This window comes from Netta rufina (assembly GCF_964035555.1).
Source record: "Netta rufina genome assembly, chromosome: 1".
Taxonomy (NCBI): Eukaryota; Metazoa; Chordata; class Aves; order Anseriformes; family Anatidae; genus Netta; species Netta rufina.
Window position 1 is genome coordinate 149,065,948 of NC_140123.1, and position 18,936 is coordinate 149,084,883.

The following is an 18,936-nucleotide window of genomic DNA, read 5'->3' on the forward strand; positions in this document are numbered from 1 at the left end:
TGTTTTAATACCACAAGGATCCCCATAAGCTGTTGTGACTCATGCCTGGAGGTAACTCAGCCGTTCCTCCCCATGCACCTCTAAAGCAGCAGTCCTGCCCAACTCTAAAGGATTTCAACCAAAGTATTACTTCCTAAGCTTTGTTACCTGTGGAGACCAGGCAGCTTTCATTAGAGCTCCTATGTTATTTCAATTACCACAGCATGTGATGCCAGCACACATTTTTACAAATCCCTCAAGATAGATTTTGGGAACAAAGGGGGGTTAGAAGATGGTTAATGTTTAGAAGAGACAAGAGAACAAACAGCTTTAGAGAATTTCTCATCACCACACTCGCTTTCTGATCTTTCCAGTAAGAAAAAAAAAATTGTAGAAGACAACTTCTGCTACAACTCCCAGGGGCAGAGAAAATTGAGATTCACATTTACCCTTCAGCATCAGCCTTTCCATGTACAAGTGGAAAAAAATAAGTCACCCATGAAATTAGGAGTCTCAGTGAAAGTCATTCTGGACTCATGGCATCATAGGTTTTCTTTTCACCCCAACTTTTAATTAATCACCTTCAACAAAGGAAAAATGCTTTAGAACTGGACAGCTTTTTTATTCCAGTGTATGGACAAATTATACCCAGGTGCAACTCAACTGAAATCAATAAAAAGGCACAATGTTCTTCTACTGAACACAAAGACTGGTCTCCAAGTACCAAGAGTATAACTATTGTGAATAATAACTACATTGGTAGGCGAGCCATTCTCAAGGAAGAGCTACAAGAACTGCTCTGAATTGAAAAAGAACAAGTACAGAGGCTGTTTCCAGCAGTCAGTGGAATTTTTGCTGTTCTGACATAGGCAATTAAAAAATAACACAGAACCTGGTATTTATGTTCCCTTACACCAGCACTGCAGTTAAAAGACTTATCTGTAACCGAATTCTGCATAAAGACAGTACAGTGCTCTGTAGCACAAAGTGTCACTCACCCCAAGAAACCTAAAGGCTTTGATTTTTTTTTTGATTTTTTTTTTTTACACTAACACATTAGAAAACTGTACTTTTATTTATTCTACATACATGTGAGGGACAGGGCCCAGAATATGAAATCCACTATTGGTGGTGGAAAACCCTGTTTTCACTGCAGCCAGCTGCCCAAACAGCCAGGACTAACCTGTAACAAGGTGCAGGTGTGCTTGAGTTCCTGAGTATTCAAAGATCATCCTCTCTGCATTTCAAACAGTGTCTTTCTGTAACACTAGCATATGTTTGATGCATACAATGCAAGTAAAAACAGAAGTTGTCTCCTTCACATAATTCTGTTACCTAGAGCAACTTTCATGATGTTTGTTTCTGAGTGAAGGCCTGTGAGGCCAATGGGTTATTCACACAAATCAAATTAAAGTAATCCTTAAGTGTTAGCAGTGAGACTAGAGACAGAACTAAAACATGATGTAGAAGTGTTTAAAGATAAGTTGTTAAACAACTCAACCTTAGATGACTCTGTCCTTTCCCTGGTCTGTTGGTCTCTGAGTAATAACTTAAATGCTAGAAAATATGATAACATAAACTGGCACGAAGAAGCACACATGGAAACTCATTTTTTTTTTAATCTGGGTTCTGTAGATACCAGACTTCCCTCCCCTCCGGTTTTCAGAACCGACCACACCTACAACAGTTATCTGGTACAAATTAAACTGAAAGGCATGACTGGCAATAAAAATCACTATAAGGGCTTCACAAAGGAATTGGTCTTTGAGGGAGAGTCTCAGAGGGCTGTCTTACTGCATAGATTGAGTAAGAGATAGCATGGACCTAAAAACAAAAAGGCATGCAGTGGTGTTAAATGCACACTGCAAACCCTGATTTATATCTGTCATCCTGCTATTCGGGGCCCATGGGATTAAGCAGGGTCTGAGTGGGGATAATGTACACAATTTCTTAAAATATAAACAGAATGCTCAGGATCCGAATGTTTTTAGTCTTGACTGAGTTTTGTGACTAGGAATAATCAGAGGCTACATACTACCCTCAGTTCACAAACATCAACTCTTTTAATGTCGTTGAAGGTTCAGGGTGTAGATACCATGTGATCTCCAAATGTGCATACATAAAACACCTTAGAGAACCCATTAAGTGTTTCACATATAGATCTAATTTGTAACACATGCTATAATTACACCACTATCTAATTTCTTCGCTTTTCATAGTTTTATTCACATGGGGGAAACATCCAAGTCTCCCTGCAGGCTGCTCAGCACTGTCAGCTCCTGCTCACTTCTGTGATTACTGAGAGCACTCAACACCTCAGAAACTGCCTGGCTAACAAAAGACACTCCTGCATGTAAGTGACGGCAGGATGGATTTCTAATCAGCTAGTAGAGCTTTCAAGTTAAGCCTAAAATGGTGCTAATATCAGATTCATTAAAGTCCCATCAGTTGAAATTAAAATGCAGTGCTAGGGAAGCTGATGTCTTCTTACGCTTCTGCAGTACAATATTCCAAACAGAACAGCTTCACAAACCATCTGACAGATCATATCAGGCAGTGTTTTATTACAGAGGTGAATGACCTTGGGCTAATAGATGGCTTCTGTATAGGTTTTGCCCAGTCTCTTTTGGAAGAATCAGAAGTCTCTCACTGCTCAAAAGATTCTGAGGAATGTTATTGTCTTAATCTTTAATATATTGCTTGCTTACATAAGTCTTCCTAAATAAGTTCATTAGATAATTTTGCTTTGAGGACTGCAGAACCATCAGATGCTGACAGCAGTTTTCAGCCAGTATTGATACCAGTCCTCTTTGAAACTGTACCCTGTTAGGGTCCCTTTAGCCAGCCAGTTCCTGTCCCCTCAACAAACATTTCCATATGGAAACTTACCCTTCCCTTCCCCTAGCTTTGCATTTTGCAATAGTCCTCAAATCCAAATCTTGATTCAGGAAAGCACTTGAGCTACTCCGGGCAGCATCACTGCAGTACATTATGATATTCTTAAACTAATATTTTTCTCCACCACCACCCTTAGCCTACTCTTTAGGACCTCCCTCCTTCCCATGCAATTCACTTTTATGAACTTTTATCCTTGCTTTGCTGTTTCAGATTGGAAGAGCTTCAGGGAGAAGTAGCATGAATGTTTAATCTCTCCTAACTCATAAATTAGCCATCTATGCCATGAATATTCTTTTAGTATTTCAGCATAAGGAGACTTAATACTTAGATCTGTACAGATCTTGTTTGAACTAGTAATTGCGGAAAACAATATGAAAGATAATTATTGGATCCAATAATAATTTGTACAAAGTCCCATTGTTATTTGTTTTGCAGCAGTCTAGAAATATAATCAATACATAAAACAAACATGCCAGATTTTTATGCATAAGTGTACATCTATGCACACAACCCCTCAATATTCCATTAAACATCTCTCTTGATAAGCACAGACATTAAGTTCTTATGCATTTTTCACTTCTTGTATTGGTATTAAAAAAAAATAATGTGAGCACTATTCCTCTTCAATTATTTATAGGAAGAATTTGTAGGAAGAAGCTTTTTCTTCTGAGCTATTTATTTGGTACTTTCAATACCACTGCAGTAATACTAACACTGGATGAAATAAGATATAAAACCAATTAAGAAAAAAAGAATATAGACACATACTATATGCATAAGAATAGATGGCTAAACAAGAGCAGAAAAAGGAGGCAATGGAAATCAGAAACTGAAGTCTCTGTACTGTTTCTCACAAACTTTGGTATCAAACCAAGCTAAAGAAAATCCTGCTTGGCTGCACCTGGTGAGATTTTGTCAGTCTTCCCTCCCTGCAAAAGGAAAGGTTTAAGCCAAACAAGTTATGAGACTTCCTGGTAATTTAAGTGGCACGATTTTACCATCCAGGCACCTTGCCATCTGAATTCCGGTGTAATGTTTCAGCCATTACATCAGACATCATAAAACTTGCCAAAGGCCTAAATGTTTTAATAGAACTCAAAATGGCACAGAAAATCTGTGTGGGCATAGCCTTGGGAAAAAAAAAAATAATAAAATAAATAAATCTTTGCAGCCTGATGTTGTATTAAGAAGGTCAAATATCAATGACCAAAAAAAAAGCTTCCTTTTTACATGAAATACATATCTACTTTGGAGCACGCTTGCCAGTGGAGCTAGAAGCCCATCATTCTGCTTTGCATATGCCATCCAGTACAGTACATGCTTCCTGTTATGTGACGGGCAAGCACTTATCCAGCATCTGGTCCAAAAGAAAGTCTGACTCTGCAAAGTTAAAACAAAAAAAAATAAGCAGCCTTGAATTATTTTGTACCAGATCTCAAAATAGTGTGTTTTTTTTTCTGTTGATTTCCTGCCATTTGACCTCAGCTGTGTCTCAAGTGCAGCTGTGAAGTCTACCTAAATTCACAGTGGACACAAAATCCAAAAAAGAAAAAAAAAAAAATACAGTAGAGACAGAGAAACTGCCTGGAAGAAAGACAGGTCCCTTATTAGGCATCTGTCTGGAACTGCACTCAATCACTCCCGCAGGCTAGTTTAAACACCTGTAAAATTCTTCAGAACTAAACCAAGACTTTGCTCTAGCCCACAAAACTACATCTAATTCAATTTTGCTTTAGAAATATGTCAAGTATCTGCTTATGTTTATAAAAAACCTTGTCTCAGCCAGGGCAGCCCTGCAATCCAGGTGTCACACCTGTGCTCCCGTAAGAGTAAGAGGTGTCACACCTGTGCTCCCGTAAGAGGGGGTGGGCTCTCGTTGAGAAGACGTCGGTCCTCCTCTCGAACACCGGCTGCGTGCGTTGAGGCCTTGCTTCAAGGACGTGGTCAATCATCGCTCATTTGTGGGAAGTAGAGAGTAATTTCTTTCCTCTGCACTTCCATATCGCTTTCATTTATTTTGTTTGTTTGTTTTCCTCCCTTTTTCCCCTTTCCCTTTTATTTCCCCTTAGTTAAATTGTTTAGTTCATGGTAGTCTTTATTTAATTATTATGATTATTTCCCTTTAATTAAATTACCCTTATCTCAACCCGTGAGTTGTTCTTTGCTTTACTTCTCCCCCTCCTTATCTAAAGGAGGGGGAGTGAGAGAGCGGTTGTGGGGTTTAGCTGCCCAGCACAGTAAAACCACCACAGTCAGAGTCCAGACGCTGACTCGTAAGAGTCAGAGTGTGGTTTCATCTTGCCTGACACTAAGACACTGGATTTTCTACCCCCACTTTGAGCACAGGCTTGACAACTTATCCCCAACGTGGCAGCCACAGAAAAGCTATCAAATTAAAACATTTGCACCAGGTCACGGCTTAATCCAGGCATTTTTCCCTCTCTAGCAGGAACTGGAGAAGGGATGTGTTCCTGCTGCGCATAATGCCTCTGGCTGTCACGTAATAATGCCAGGGAGCACACTGTAGTCAAGTGACATTCCACAGGAAGCACGTCCCACATATATCTAGCAAAAAAATTGGTTGCCCTACTCTCTAGTGCATGGACTGCTTCCAAGTCATCTGAAAACTAATCTTCCAGCAGCAGCAGCCTGGAGTTCCCATGGGCTAATTTATTCTGCTCCTAGCTAATAATTCAAAATATCTGCCTCTGGGCAGAGCAAAACAGCCTGAACACAACTTGGTGCTGATACACCAAACTGTTTCTAGTCCTGGCAGAAATACTGGAAAGGTAGCTCAGGCTTTTCTACATTATATGAATTGGAATAGTTCAGTGGGTAAAGAGTATTTCTGGACTACACAGACAAGAAAACACAGGCCAGAGTGTCCTCCACTACAAGTAAAAAAGTTAAAGTTGACACTGCCCTTTCTCTCTTAAAAGGCAACCAGCAAGGAGTTGCGGTGACAGCATAGGAGCTGGGAAAGTCATTTCCCAAGGCATGCCTCATCTCAGGGCAGCAGAAAGAGACAGCCTCATAGTGGTTGCGGTCTTGGCTCCCTGCCACTAGAAAATCCCCCTGTACATGCCTGACTCGATTAACAGCATGATGTTATATCATGTCATGAGACAAATCTGGCCTGTCTATTTCCATTATACTTGACCAGGGCTCAGTAAACATCCCATGATCTAATTCTCAGTGAGTTTATGAGCAGGTGGAAAACAAGAGGCTGTAGCCCATCAGCTGGCAGATTTCCCCCACCTGGGGAATCAGGTCACTCTCACTCACCCACCCACCCAGAGATAACACTGACAAGCTTGGGGGAAAAAATGATGAGCAGCTGCCAGCCATTAGAGAGCCTAATGAAGCTTGAATAAGGTTTCAGAATTCTTTAAGTATCATTAAACACTATTTCACTTATAGACAATTTAAGCAAGGAGATCATTTAATTACATTTCTTTTATTGCTTAGCACTTTATATATAGCCCTGACTTTTTGCTGTTCTTGAGATGACTTGAAAACGCTGCCAGCTGTCCTTGACCTCCAAGTGAGAGATTAAACTTGCCAGGCAAAGTGTAAGTTGCTTACAAACAGGAAGGGAAATGTCCTTCATCTCGAAAAATCTCAAGCCAAGACAATTTAATAATTAAAAATAACCACTGTGTTAGTAGAAACTTTCTCTCTCCCTCCCCCCAAGCATAAGTGCAAGGAAATCTCAGCTCTAAAAGGATTATTTTAATGTGCAGCTTGTTTGCCTGAATACACTTAACTGATCAAACAAAGTTACATCAAGACGTAAGATGAATACAAGCTTTGTGTGAATGTCCTAACATAGCCCAGCAGGCTTGCTGAGGCTGCAGCACACTTCGCACCATAGAATCCCCCGGGAGTTTTAGACAAATCCATGCTGAGCACATGCAAACTGCAGTTCTTCAGCGACACCCAGTAGACTTTCCAGGGGAGCCATCTGCAGTACATAGGCCACAGCTTCACATTTTAAGTCCCTGTTCTAAACCAGAATAATTTAGTTAACAATTTATACTTTTGCTATAAACAATCTCTATTTGAAATTAGGAAATGAAGAAAAAAGCCTGCTGTTAACAGCTTTCAGGTCCACACACTGAAACTTTGTAAAAATCAAAACCAAGTGAAAATAGAGCTTTTTAAGGCTATCATCCTGTTACAAGAGGAAGAGCCTGTAATTCAAAAGAAGTCCTTTAAGAACAGGTGTTTTTAACCTTCTTTTAAACAACAGGTATCTTGAAGTCAAGAGACAGCATGAAGAAACAAATGTAAATACAGTACAGCTTCCAACTGGATACATCAGAGATGTATTGTAAAAGTGTAATGTCTTCACAGATACTTCCTTGAAGTTAGACACTTTGCTTTCTAATGCCAGACCCATTGGATTTGTCTTCAAACATGCAGCCCTATTATTTTGCCTCTTAGCTTTAATTCATATAAAAAAAGGACTGGTGAATGTTTCAGTCTCCACTGTGGTTTTTTTTCAAGATTGGAAGAAAGCAAAACATAGAGAACTAACCATGTTTTAAGCATAATTAACCACAAATTAAGTCAGACGTCTCAGTCCTGCAACCAGGCCACATAGGTGAATCATTTCCTCCTCTCCAAGCCCTGCTAACGTGTGCTGTATAGACTGATACAGCCCCAACACCCACACCATCAACTATCTAACTGGTTTTGCAACAGAAGTAGTACTGACCTATATCAGCCCATGGGTTTATATACATTCCTTCTCCATAAAACTAATTAGCCCAGCAACAGCACACTAGTAGGTTTATGTCTGTTTTGAAGGTATACGTACTAAAAGAAATAGAGGTATGACGTATATGCATGATATCAAGTGTTTAGAAGTATTTTCTGCTTGTTGCCACAGGCTTTGGAAAACTATCATAGATCTTTAGCAATTTTTCCTCAGTTCCAGCAGCCACCTCCAGCATCCATTGCTCTTGCATTGATAAAAACCCTAAATTTTAGATTACACAACAACTTGCCTGAACAGTATGATTATTCTCAAGTTCTAATACTAACTAATCAGGAAGAAAAGTATATTTTTTATGTTGTTAGCTTAAATGACATTTAAACAATCAAAAAATAAAGAGGAAGAGTTATGCAAGAAAAAAAAATCAATTAATTTTATACCACTAAATTAGAATAAGGGGGCTTTAAAGGAAGCGTAAGTTATACTTGATGCATTTTAACTTACCCCTGTTAGAGAATAGTGCACGATCTCAGGCCTCATTTACTTTGAAAAATTGCACCTGTTCAACTTAATTATAGCACCTGAAAACTAAACAAAGAGGTATAAAAGTTATGTTGGTTTACAAATGTTTTATTTCAGTTTACCTCACTGTGAGATTATTTTGTTCTATTAGGATGTTCTAATAGAACAAAATGTTCTATGCTAATAGAACAAAGCAAAACAAACTCATACCAAAGGAAGCATCCACGCTGTTTTGCTGCACTTACGTAGCTTTTTCATAGCCTTAGCACAAATGCAAACAAGAACACATCTGTCATACTTTTGGCTCTTCTCTATTCCTTATAATATATATTATATTTGATTATAATAACTAGATTTGGTTCTTTCCAAATGAAAATGAGTTTGCAATATCTTTTACGTAGAAAACTTTTGTCTTAACTTTATTCTAATTTAATTGCGTCTTCCACAGAGTTACAGATAAAAGTTATAAAAAAAAAAAAAATCAGCTCAGTGCTTCTACTCATATAACCTATACACTAAAGACTCCAGAAGATTGCATTGATAGAAAAGGCATTATAGCTGCATTCTTCTTACTGTGGTTTTCAGACTGATGTAACAGTGAAGTTCTCCTTAAGCATGGCCTACTACTTTTTCCCCTACATGTATAATCAAATCCATTAACAGATAATGACAGCATATTGCTTTGAAGACGTGGTGTAAAACAGAACTTCCACTGCAATTAAATTAGTTTAAAATTCCATACATTTTGGCATAAAATCTTATGTTGCCACAAATGAAAAGTATGCCTGTACCAATTAAAAAGGTTTTTCTTCTGTGTTTGAATTGTAACCTTTAGCAGCAAGCATGGTCTAAAATTTTGGGTAGATCTGTGCAGTGCCAGGCATTGGACTTGATGATCCTTATGGGTCCCTTCCAACTCGGGATATTCTGATTCCATAAGCATGATGCACACTCACTGAAGACCACAGAAGAACCATCACATCTGTTTTGCACCCTGTAAAGACCTTCAGAGAATTGAATCAAACAGATCTGACTCTCTCCATCTCAGAAAGATGAGACTAACTGCTGAGAATTCATTAATCCATCAATACCTTTTCCTGAGATGTAGCAGACAAATCTTCCATTTAGCCTATATTTCCAGGGAGCAACTTAGAAAATCTGGCATAGGTGGGTCTTTTAATCCATCTTCCTCCAAAAAACAGTCACCTCTCTTAAGCAAGCTGCTTTCTTTTATTTCTGGAGATTTTACCAGACTCCTGTAGGCTCTCAAGGACTCAGCCCTGCAGCGTCACATTTACAAGACTTGAAAAAACTTGAAAAAAAATTCACTGGTTGAAAGACATTTTATTTTCCCCAGTCTTTTGGGCCTAGATCTGAAAGTATGCATGTGGAATGAGTGTCTCCTGTTCACTTCTATCATAGCTTTCTGTTGACAGATAGGTTTGATATTACCTCCTATAATCAGAAGAATTACCTCCTATAATCAGAAGAATAAGTAAATATTAAATGAGGTAAAGACAGATGTTTCGTATTCTTAATGTTTCATAAATTAGATTATCTGCCATCTGTCTGCCTCTGCATGGCTCTCCTTTCTTCTGTGCATCCTCTCCATGAGATCGCCTACATGACAATGCACCACAGTTATACAGTAACTTGTAACGAGCTGGTGTAACTAGCTACACCACATCTAGAACCTGTGGTGACTTACAGATATCCTTGACTCAGCTTTAGGCTGCTCTTTACCCAAAGCTATTCACTTAGCTAGACTTTCACAGGCACTAGTTTGAGAAACATAGGATGCAGATACTGTCTTGCATGGGCATAATGCTAAAATACCCAAGTAGCAAATAGCATTCAAACACAGAAGTCAATGAAAGTATGTATAAATTTAAAAATACTACTTCTTTGTAACTTTGTCCACAACATTACTAAGTGACATGAATTTGCAGACACTCTGCTGCTGAAATTACAGTGAATTTACAGATAAAGTCGGTACAGCTTCAATCTGCAATCTGAGTAGCTTTCTCAGCCCTATAATCATTTTTATTGGAAAAAGGACTCCAACTATTTCGTTTCACAAAGAGTAAATAGACAGTTAATTTACAGAATTTTGTCTTCTGTGTGTTTTCCACTATGCAATTCAATACGCATTTGCCTTTGTTCTGATATACTCGGCAGCAGATACCCAGCCAAGAAATCTCAGTATCTGAAGGAACTGAACCATGTTGTAGACCTTATTGCACAAGTGGTAGGTTAATGACAACAGTCTCCCAAAAGCTCACCACCAATGCCATCAGCGATGGCAAGCACTGGCAGGTCATTCTGCAGCCATAGAGGATGAGGATGGGGCAAGCTGTACGATGCCCAAACACCGCTGATCAAACATGGCAAGGTAGGAGCATCGTACAGCAAATCAAGCTATTTATTCTGGAAACTTCTTACCAATAAGAACTGGACACATAACAAATATGGCTTTAAAACCATATATTGTGCCACTGCACCATTTGGCAAGATCAGGGTGCACATCCTGCTTGAACAAACATTTTTGACAAGACTGCCAGCAATCCTTTAAATCAACTCCACCCAGAGGACCTCTGCTCTTACTTTCTGGTCTGTTCAAGCAAAGATTTTCTCATACAAAGCCATTCTCTGCAAATAACTGAAGGTATCTCCTGTAGATCGGTCAAAAATTGGAAGAGATGAGAAACTTTTTGTGCATTTCTGAAATCAGGGAAATTCAGTATCATATTCAAAACATACAGAACGGCACTTTAAGCCATGATGCACCTCTGTCATTACAATAATCATATCTGAGCAACAAAAATATGAAATAAGAACTTGGAGGCTTGATCATGCCCATCTGAAATCAGTAAGAGTTTTGCTTCTATTTCAATGGGAACAGGCCATGAATTAACCGCTCTGGGCAATGTTTTCAGGAGCATTCAATGCTTAGTAGCTCTCAATAATAATAATATGGAACTGCTGGGTCCAGATTGAACTCAACGGCTGATTCAAGGTGTCCTATTGAGCACTGACATCTTTGGAAGTCTGCATGCCTGGCAATAGGCCTAAATGCAAATAATGTGCCCCTCTGAAATTCCACTCCAAGATGAATGCTAAAACACACTGCAACCTATACACAAGCCATTCTTAAACACAAGCTAGTCAGAAAAATCTAAGGACAGGCACAAAAATCTACTGCCATGACCTTTAATGAGCTCATTACCTTCATAAGGCTGCTAATTTCAGCACATTATCCACTGCATTCTGCTGCTTCTTTAAAGCAACACTATAGTTAGCATTGCTATTAATAGAAATTCACAGCAAGAAGCATTCACCTCCAACAACATCTAGGTCCTGTAGGTAGAGAACCTCTGAATCACATTTTACAAAGTTATCACAACAGATTTCAGCATCCTCATCTCTTTTGATTACCCCAGTCTTTTGGCAGAACACAGATGATTCACTTTTTCTCACACCTTAGCTTTAATGAGCTTAACTCAGGCTCAAGAGCATTTTATCTTACACAGCATCTCATCAGTTTAATGTCTTCTTTTCTTTCCTAAACTTTATTACTGCCTGCTTTTGTTGCATAATTGTTCCTCCAGGTATTTTCACAATGATATCTGCTGGATATAGTGTCTTCTTTATATTAAAACTTCCAAATCAATATCACAACTCTGGGTAAATATCAGTGAAGTACAATGGCTTTATTGTAGCATCCATCAGCATCAGATTGCAGTTACCTCTGAATCAAAGAAAAACTACAGCTTTGCATTCTGTTTTAGTAGTCCCCATACACTCTAAAATCATTTTGCTTTCAGAAATACCGAGTTACAACTGCCTGACAACTCGCTAAATTTCAAAGTAGTTTCTAAGAAGTCTTCCTCAGATAGAACTGAATAAGCATTGAATTACAAGAATGACCCCCATTAAACTTTTTTATTATTTTCATATAACCCACAGTTATAGTCTCAGTGATATCATAGCCTACAGCCAACTCATCACCTGCTGTAATACTCTCATCCCACAAACACCGTTTATCTTATTAGATGTGCCCTTTCTGCTATTAACCCCACCCTATTTTACGCAGATTATTCTGTAGAAAGACAACCCCAGATCAGATCTGCAGAAGGACTCAGACACTGGCAAGGAAACAATTTTCAACAGCCTTGACGCAACATGAAACACAAACAATTAACAAAGCCTGAAGAAATCTCCTAATGCATAAAAGGATAGCAAAGGATAGCTGTGGATAAAACCCTCATACACCAAGAGGTGAAACAGAGACCCAAGCCAGTTGGTCAATAGTTCATTTCTTCCTCATCATGTTATCCTGTAGCCCACTTACCAAGCTGCTCATGCTATCTGACATTTCTACAGTGATGAAACTGCAAGTGGCTACTGGAGCTTCCTAAATTCACGCTGTAAGGGCAACAAGAGAACATCCAAAAGCCAGGATACCCCTCTACCTACCACCCCAAAGACAGGGAACACCATCTTAGAGCTGAGCACACAAGCAGCTTCAAACCACCCTCCTCCACACAGCCTTTCCTTCCCACCCCTGTGGGCTTTAGGTGCCAGCCAAGCTATGCTCTGATGCAGTACAGCAGCATAACCTCCATCAGGCTCCTGTGAAAACAGCTGTGGGAAGCCTCCCCCTGCCTTCGCTCCTGAGCTGCATTTAAGTTCAGACCTGTTCTTTTGTCCTTCTGTGGTCTATGCTCCAGGTACCCCAGCTTGGCTGGTGTGACTTCCCAGCTTGGCTCAGACCCACCTGGTCACTGTAGACTATCATCATTCAAAGTTAATTATGGAGAAAGTTGTGGTCTCGTCCTTAAAATACACTTCACAGTCTCAATATAAAGAGCTTCCTTTCTTCTTAAATATATTTGGCCATATGATTGGTATGCAGGTTTTATATTCCTATGGACATGGATTTCACAGAATGATTTATGAAAGAAAATATTTTATGTAACTCTGACAAAGTACAAAGATTGATTTATTTTTTTTAATTAACATTCTTTTTCCAAGTTTGACCTAACATACAAGAAATGAGATAATAATAAAATGAGATAATAAATTGAGATAAAAAAAAAAAAAAAAAAAAAACAAAAAAAAACAAGATAATAAATTGTGCCTCTGGCTGTTCAGCGAGATCCTGGCACTCATTTCTGTGTATTCAACAGGCCGAGTTCTCTGGCTATGGCAGTTTACTTGTGCTGTCTATGAGCGGAGGAATGCATTTTTATTTTCCTGACACAAACAAATGTTGCTGAAAGGTTGTCTATTAATCTTCCCCATTTCTGGAACACAAGAAAAAAAAAAAAAGTCATGACGTATTTGCAAAGTGGCAGTAATTTGTCTAACAGAAAAAATATATATATTTTTCTTATCAGAAAGAGCTAGAAAAATATTAATTTTAAAGATATGTGTAAACACACCCATATATGTTTTAAAAAACATACCCGAGAGACAGCTCTTTCCAGCCTTACTATCTCGTAATGGGGATGGGAATATAAAGGCAATGTGCTCTGCTGATTTGTTTTGACAAATAATTCTCAGTTCTTTGGCCCTTGTAGAAGCAAGGGCCAAATGTAAGCAATTCATACATCTTTAAGAGAAAGCCGTGGAAAACATGATGGTAAAACATCTCTTAAAAGTAGGAGAAACACCCTACTGAATGGAAACGCTGCCCGGGAGCCGCTAGGGTGAGCTCTCGCCCCACAAATGGAGCCCAAGTCCCTGCTGCTTTGGGTCATTTGCTCTGCAAGCAGAGAATTTGACCGCCTTCTCCTTCCCCACCCTTCCCATACTCAGACTTCAGTCCAGCGCGGCGTAGATGCGTGTGCTTGAGCTCAGAGATGGGAATGGTTTCATGGCTTTTTAATCTAAACGCTCAGCTGGAGCTGGCTGCACCCGCTGTGAAGCAAAGGGAGCTGGTAGCGGGTGCTGGGCTCTGCCCTTGTAATATTCCCTCTGATCGGTTTTTTATTCTTAGCCACAGAAACAAATTACTGCAGGTGCAGATTTCCAGCGATACTGAAACTGACAGAGGTTTTAGCATCTGAAGAGTCTGGGAGGTTTATATAGCTATCAAAACATGGTTATTTTCTCTGTACAGTGATCTTCTAGTTACAGTTCTTCACCTTCAGAGCTTTTGCCCTTTATCTTAGGCTCCTCAGAACCCATTCCCTTCTGCCAATTCATCTACTACAAGAATGCAGAGCATGAAACTTCAAGGGATGCCTTGCAGACGTCAAAAATACTCAGGGTTAGGGAGGGTGGGGGCACAGATTACTGACTTCACCACCAGTGTCAGCTCCAGTGCAGTCATCAGTCGCAGGAGGAAAGGGATAAAGCAGCCCAAAGGCCAAATGAGACTTGAAGAACAACTGCTTTTATTAAACTTGGAGCAAAGCAAAAAAAAAAAAAAAAAATTTAAATGGTGGAAGTGTGATACTGAGTTTCAAGTCAGTATTAGATCAGTATTTAACATTTTTCAATAGGTTAATACTAAAAATATAAAACAGCAAAAGATAGAGATGAAGGGCTCTTCCTAACATGATTTTGAGGATGTTATGAACAATCTTAATGTTGAAAGATACATTTACACCATATAAGCATTTGCTGAAGGAACAAGTTAGCCCCCAGTCTTTTGGATGTTTAAACACCAATACTGATCATGTAAGCAGCCTGCCTAGCATCAGTGAATGTTTCCTCAGAGTCACAGGACTTGCACAGCAGTACAAGTACAATGTCTCCTGCAGGTGTAGTGTCTGAAACAAGTATTTCAAACCAAGTTCCCACAAGATGCTTTGGGCCTCCTGGAAATTCCTGAGGCCTGAATACACAGAATGTAACAACTTATCTCCAGGCCCCTCGTCAGACACCTGAGTCCCAAACTGCAGCTTCCGACATGCTGCCTCAGCAGCTGCCTGGTCTTGAAGCTGCCTACACTCTGTCAGCACCTCAGTCTTCATTCTGAACTTCCCAGAGCACTGAAAGTCTCTGGTACTGCCAAATACTTACTGCATCAAGTAGTGATGAACCCAGCTCTCATTCCTGACCTTCTCAAAACAAACCTCCCTCCCTCTTCCCCGTCTTTTCAGTCCAGAAGGGAAGCCCAGAGCATATTTAGTAGATCAAGTTTCAAAAAAGGTGGAGAGTGCTTCCTTGCTTCAAAAGGCAGCCGGTATTCCAAGCACTCAGCCTGCTTTTATCCAGCAAACCAGCGGGTAAAATATTAATCCAAGATGAGAGAAGCTTCAGTTCAATTCATTCTCTGCTTTAGGGTATTCACCTTCCAATCTATCACCACTCTGAATGGTGATCTAAAAATGGTGGGGGCATGAATAAAAGGTTGAAAACATACAGGGAAATTGAAAAATTTCATTGCAGTTGTTCCACTTTCTGTGATGAATGATGATGGATTAATTTGATTGAACATTTTGGTGCCCAAGGCTCCTTCCAGATTTGGTTCTGACTGCTTTCTACACCCACTGCATTTGAGCCTCGAGGCTTTCAAGATGTTCAAGATAATGAAGCACGTATAAAACATACATATTACTCAGGAATGGACACCTTGGATCAGCCCAGTATCTTGTCTCCAACAATGGCCAACTGTGGATGCCCAGGCAAAAATATAAGGACAAAGGAAAATCAGTCAATAAAAGCCCAGACAGTTCCTGATCACATCACTAGGCTCATGGTTCCCGTGCAGAATTGGCTTTTTCCTAAGTCAACAAAGAGGATTCATTGCAATATTAATATTGAGACCATTAAATAAATAAATAAATTGATAAAACTGACAGAGTCTCTCAAGTCCTTAGATAAAATGAAGTACAGTGTCATATTAGAGCTCCTTGGGTTCTGGTCTGATGCTGGTTTATATGCTTTGCTATTTTTGCCTTCCTGTTGTTTCTCCAGAAACCGAAACTAAAATAGGTAAAGTGAGAGCACTGATGTTACCGTAACAATTAAAAGACATATAATCATAGAACAGCTCGGGTTGGAAGGGACCTTAAAGACCACCTAACTCCAACCCCCCTGCCATGAGCAGGAACACCTCCACCAGACCAGGTTGCTCAAAGCCCCATCCAACCTGGCCTTGAACACCTCCAGGGATGGGGCATCCACAGCCTCTCTGGGCAGCCTGTGCCAGGGCCTCACCACGCTCTGAGTGAAGAATTTCCTCCTAACACCTAACCTCAATATCCCCTCTTTTAGTTTTAAACCTGGGATTGCCCCAGCCCAGGTGCAGCACCTTGCACTGTGACTTGTTGAACCTCATTGGGCCCACTTCTCAAGCTCGTCCAGGTCCCTTTGGATGGCACCCCTTCCTTCTGGGGTATCAACTGCACCACTCAGCTTGGTGTCATCTGCAAACTTGCTGAGGGTACACTTGATCCCACTGTCTATATCATTGATAAAAACTTTAAACAGTACCAGTCCCAAGATGGACCCCTGAGAGACACCGCTCATCATTGGCCTCCACCTTGACATAAAGCCATTGACTGACAGAGAACCATTGACCACAACTCTCTGGCTGTGGCCATCCAGACAATTCTTTATCCACCAAATAGCCCACCCTTCAAATCCACCTCTCTAAAATTTAGATAAGTATGTCAAATGAGACTGCTTCAAAAGCCTTGCAGAAGTCCAGGTAGATGACATTGGTTGGTCTTCTCTTACTGACTGATGCAGACACTCCATCATAGAAGGCCACCAGATTGGTCAGGCAGGATTTGCCCTTGGTGAAGCCCTGCTGGCTGTCTTGGATCACCTCTGTGTCTTGCATGTGCTTTGGCATTGCTTTCCGGAGGATCTGTTCCATGATCTCCCCAGGCACAAAAGTGAGTCTCATCAGTCTGTAGTTCCCCAGGTCCTTATTTCTACCCTTTTTAAAAATGGAGTGTTGTTTCCCATTTTCCAGTCACCAGGGACTTCATCTGACTGCCAGGACTTTTTAGATGTGATAGGAAGTGACGTGGCAGTTCCAGCAGCCAGTTCCCTCAGGACCCTGGGATGCATGGTGTCGGGCCCCATAGACTTGTACTGGTTCAGTTTCATCAGGTGGTCTCAAACCTGCTCTTTGCTTACAGTGGGAAGGACTTTGCTCCCCCAGCCCCTGCCTAGAGGTTCAGGGACTGGAGAGACCTGGGAAGACTGAATGTCTGTGAAGACTGAGGCAAAGAACTTGTTGAGTACCTCAGCCTTCTCCATGTCTGTTGTTACCAGCTCTCCCTTCTCATTTATCAGAGGGGGCACGCTCTCCTTGGCCTTTCTTTTCTGGACAATGTACCTGTGGAATCCCTTCTTGTTATTCTTTGCATCCCTTGCCAAGCTCAGTTCCATCTGTGCCTTGGCTTTCCTGATTGCATTCCTGCATATCTGGATGGCATCCCTGTACTCTTCCCAGGCCCCATGTCCCTGCTTTCACCGCCTGTGCATTTCCTTCTTTTGCCTCAGTTTGACCATCAGACCCTTGCTCAGCCTTCCTGGTTGCCTGCCTTCCCCGCTTGATTTCTTACACACGGGGATGGAGAGCTCTTGAGCTCTAATAAAAGTGTTCTTAAGGAGTTTCCAGTTCTGATTAGTTCCTCTTTCCCTAAAGACAGGTTCACAGGGGATCTGATCCCCTAATTCTTTAAAGAGCTGGAAGTTTGCTCCTCTAATGTTCAGGGTCCTGACTTTGCTTTTATGCCTGACCCATATTACTTGCGATCACAAGTTCAGCCAGGGTGTGGTCACTGCAGCATTCCAATGTAGTGTCATTATTAAGGGTGATCCGTGCATTGACAAGCAAGTTTTATAGTTGCAGAGTATTTTGCCATGCTCAGTGGAGAAGAGGAGTGGAAAGCAGGCTTGTGCCTAACTGGATCCAGGACTTTGACCCCTGCTGCAGCCAAGCAAGCAACTCTTTGGATAGCAGCCCACCGTCATCATCCATTGCCAGAGCTCAGAGAAAATACTGCTTTTCTCAGTACCGTTCTTGTGGCATTTGTTGGCGTCATGGACACATACAGTGTTGGTTTTACCAGGACAAGTGTTTCCCTTTCAAGTCAACCTCCAGGGTAAGGAAGATGCTCACTACAGCTCATGGTTTGAAAAGATTCAAAGAAACAGGCCTAAAGATATTTGTATATGAAGATGTAGAATATTTGGTTGAGTAGCCTTTCACCGAACAGGAAGAAAAGAGTTACCCTTTTAGTTAGGATTCTCTGCTCTTAAAACTAGAGCAGGGGTGAAAGCCCTCTTTGGTGGAGATCAATAGTTCTGAGACTAAGTAGGTGGTAGGTAAAAGATGTATTTCTCCTAACCAGAAGGCAGCTGAAGTCAGAAGATGGTAATTTGCTCAACAGAATTTATTGATAAAGAGACAGCAGATAAGAATAATTCATAGCATAAGCATTTAGTAAAGTTGTCAATGTTTATGGACAGAAGTATTTTAATCTTGCCTGTATGTAGTTACTCTTATTATTTTCTAATATCTGAATAATCAGCATGAAAAGCTAATTAATAGCAGTACTTTTTGCTTTAGTCCCAAAAACTATATAGCATCTTAAATATGTGGATATGTCTTCAGTTTGTTTTGTATGTACAATATTTAGTCCCTGAAGCAGAGGTTGCATCTGTTACAGATTTCAGTTTTATGCTGTATTGAAAGAGGCAACATGCTTACAATGCAAACTCAGTGTTTACTTTTATGGTTTCCTTATACTTGCACACATGAACATGTCTGTCCTACGTTAAGTTAGTGGTGGTTCTGCTCACCACCATCAAAAGAGGGTTATCACCTTCTCCTAGCCATAAAC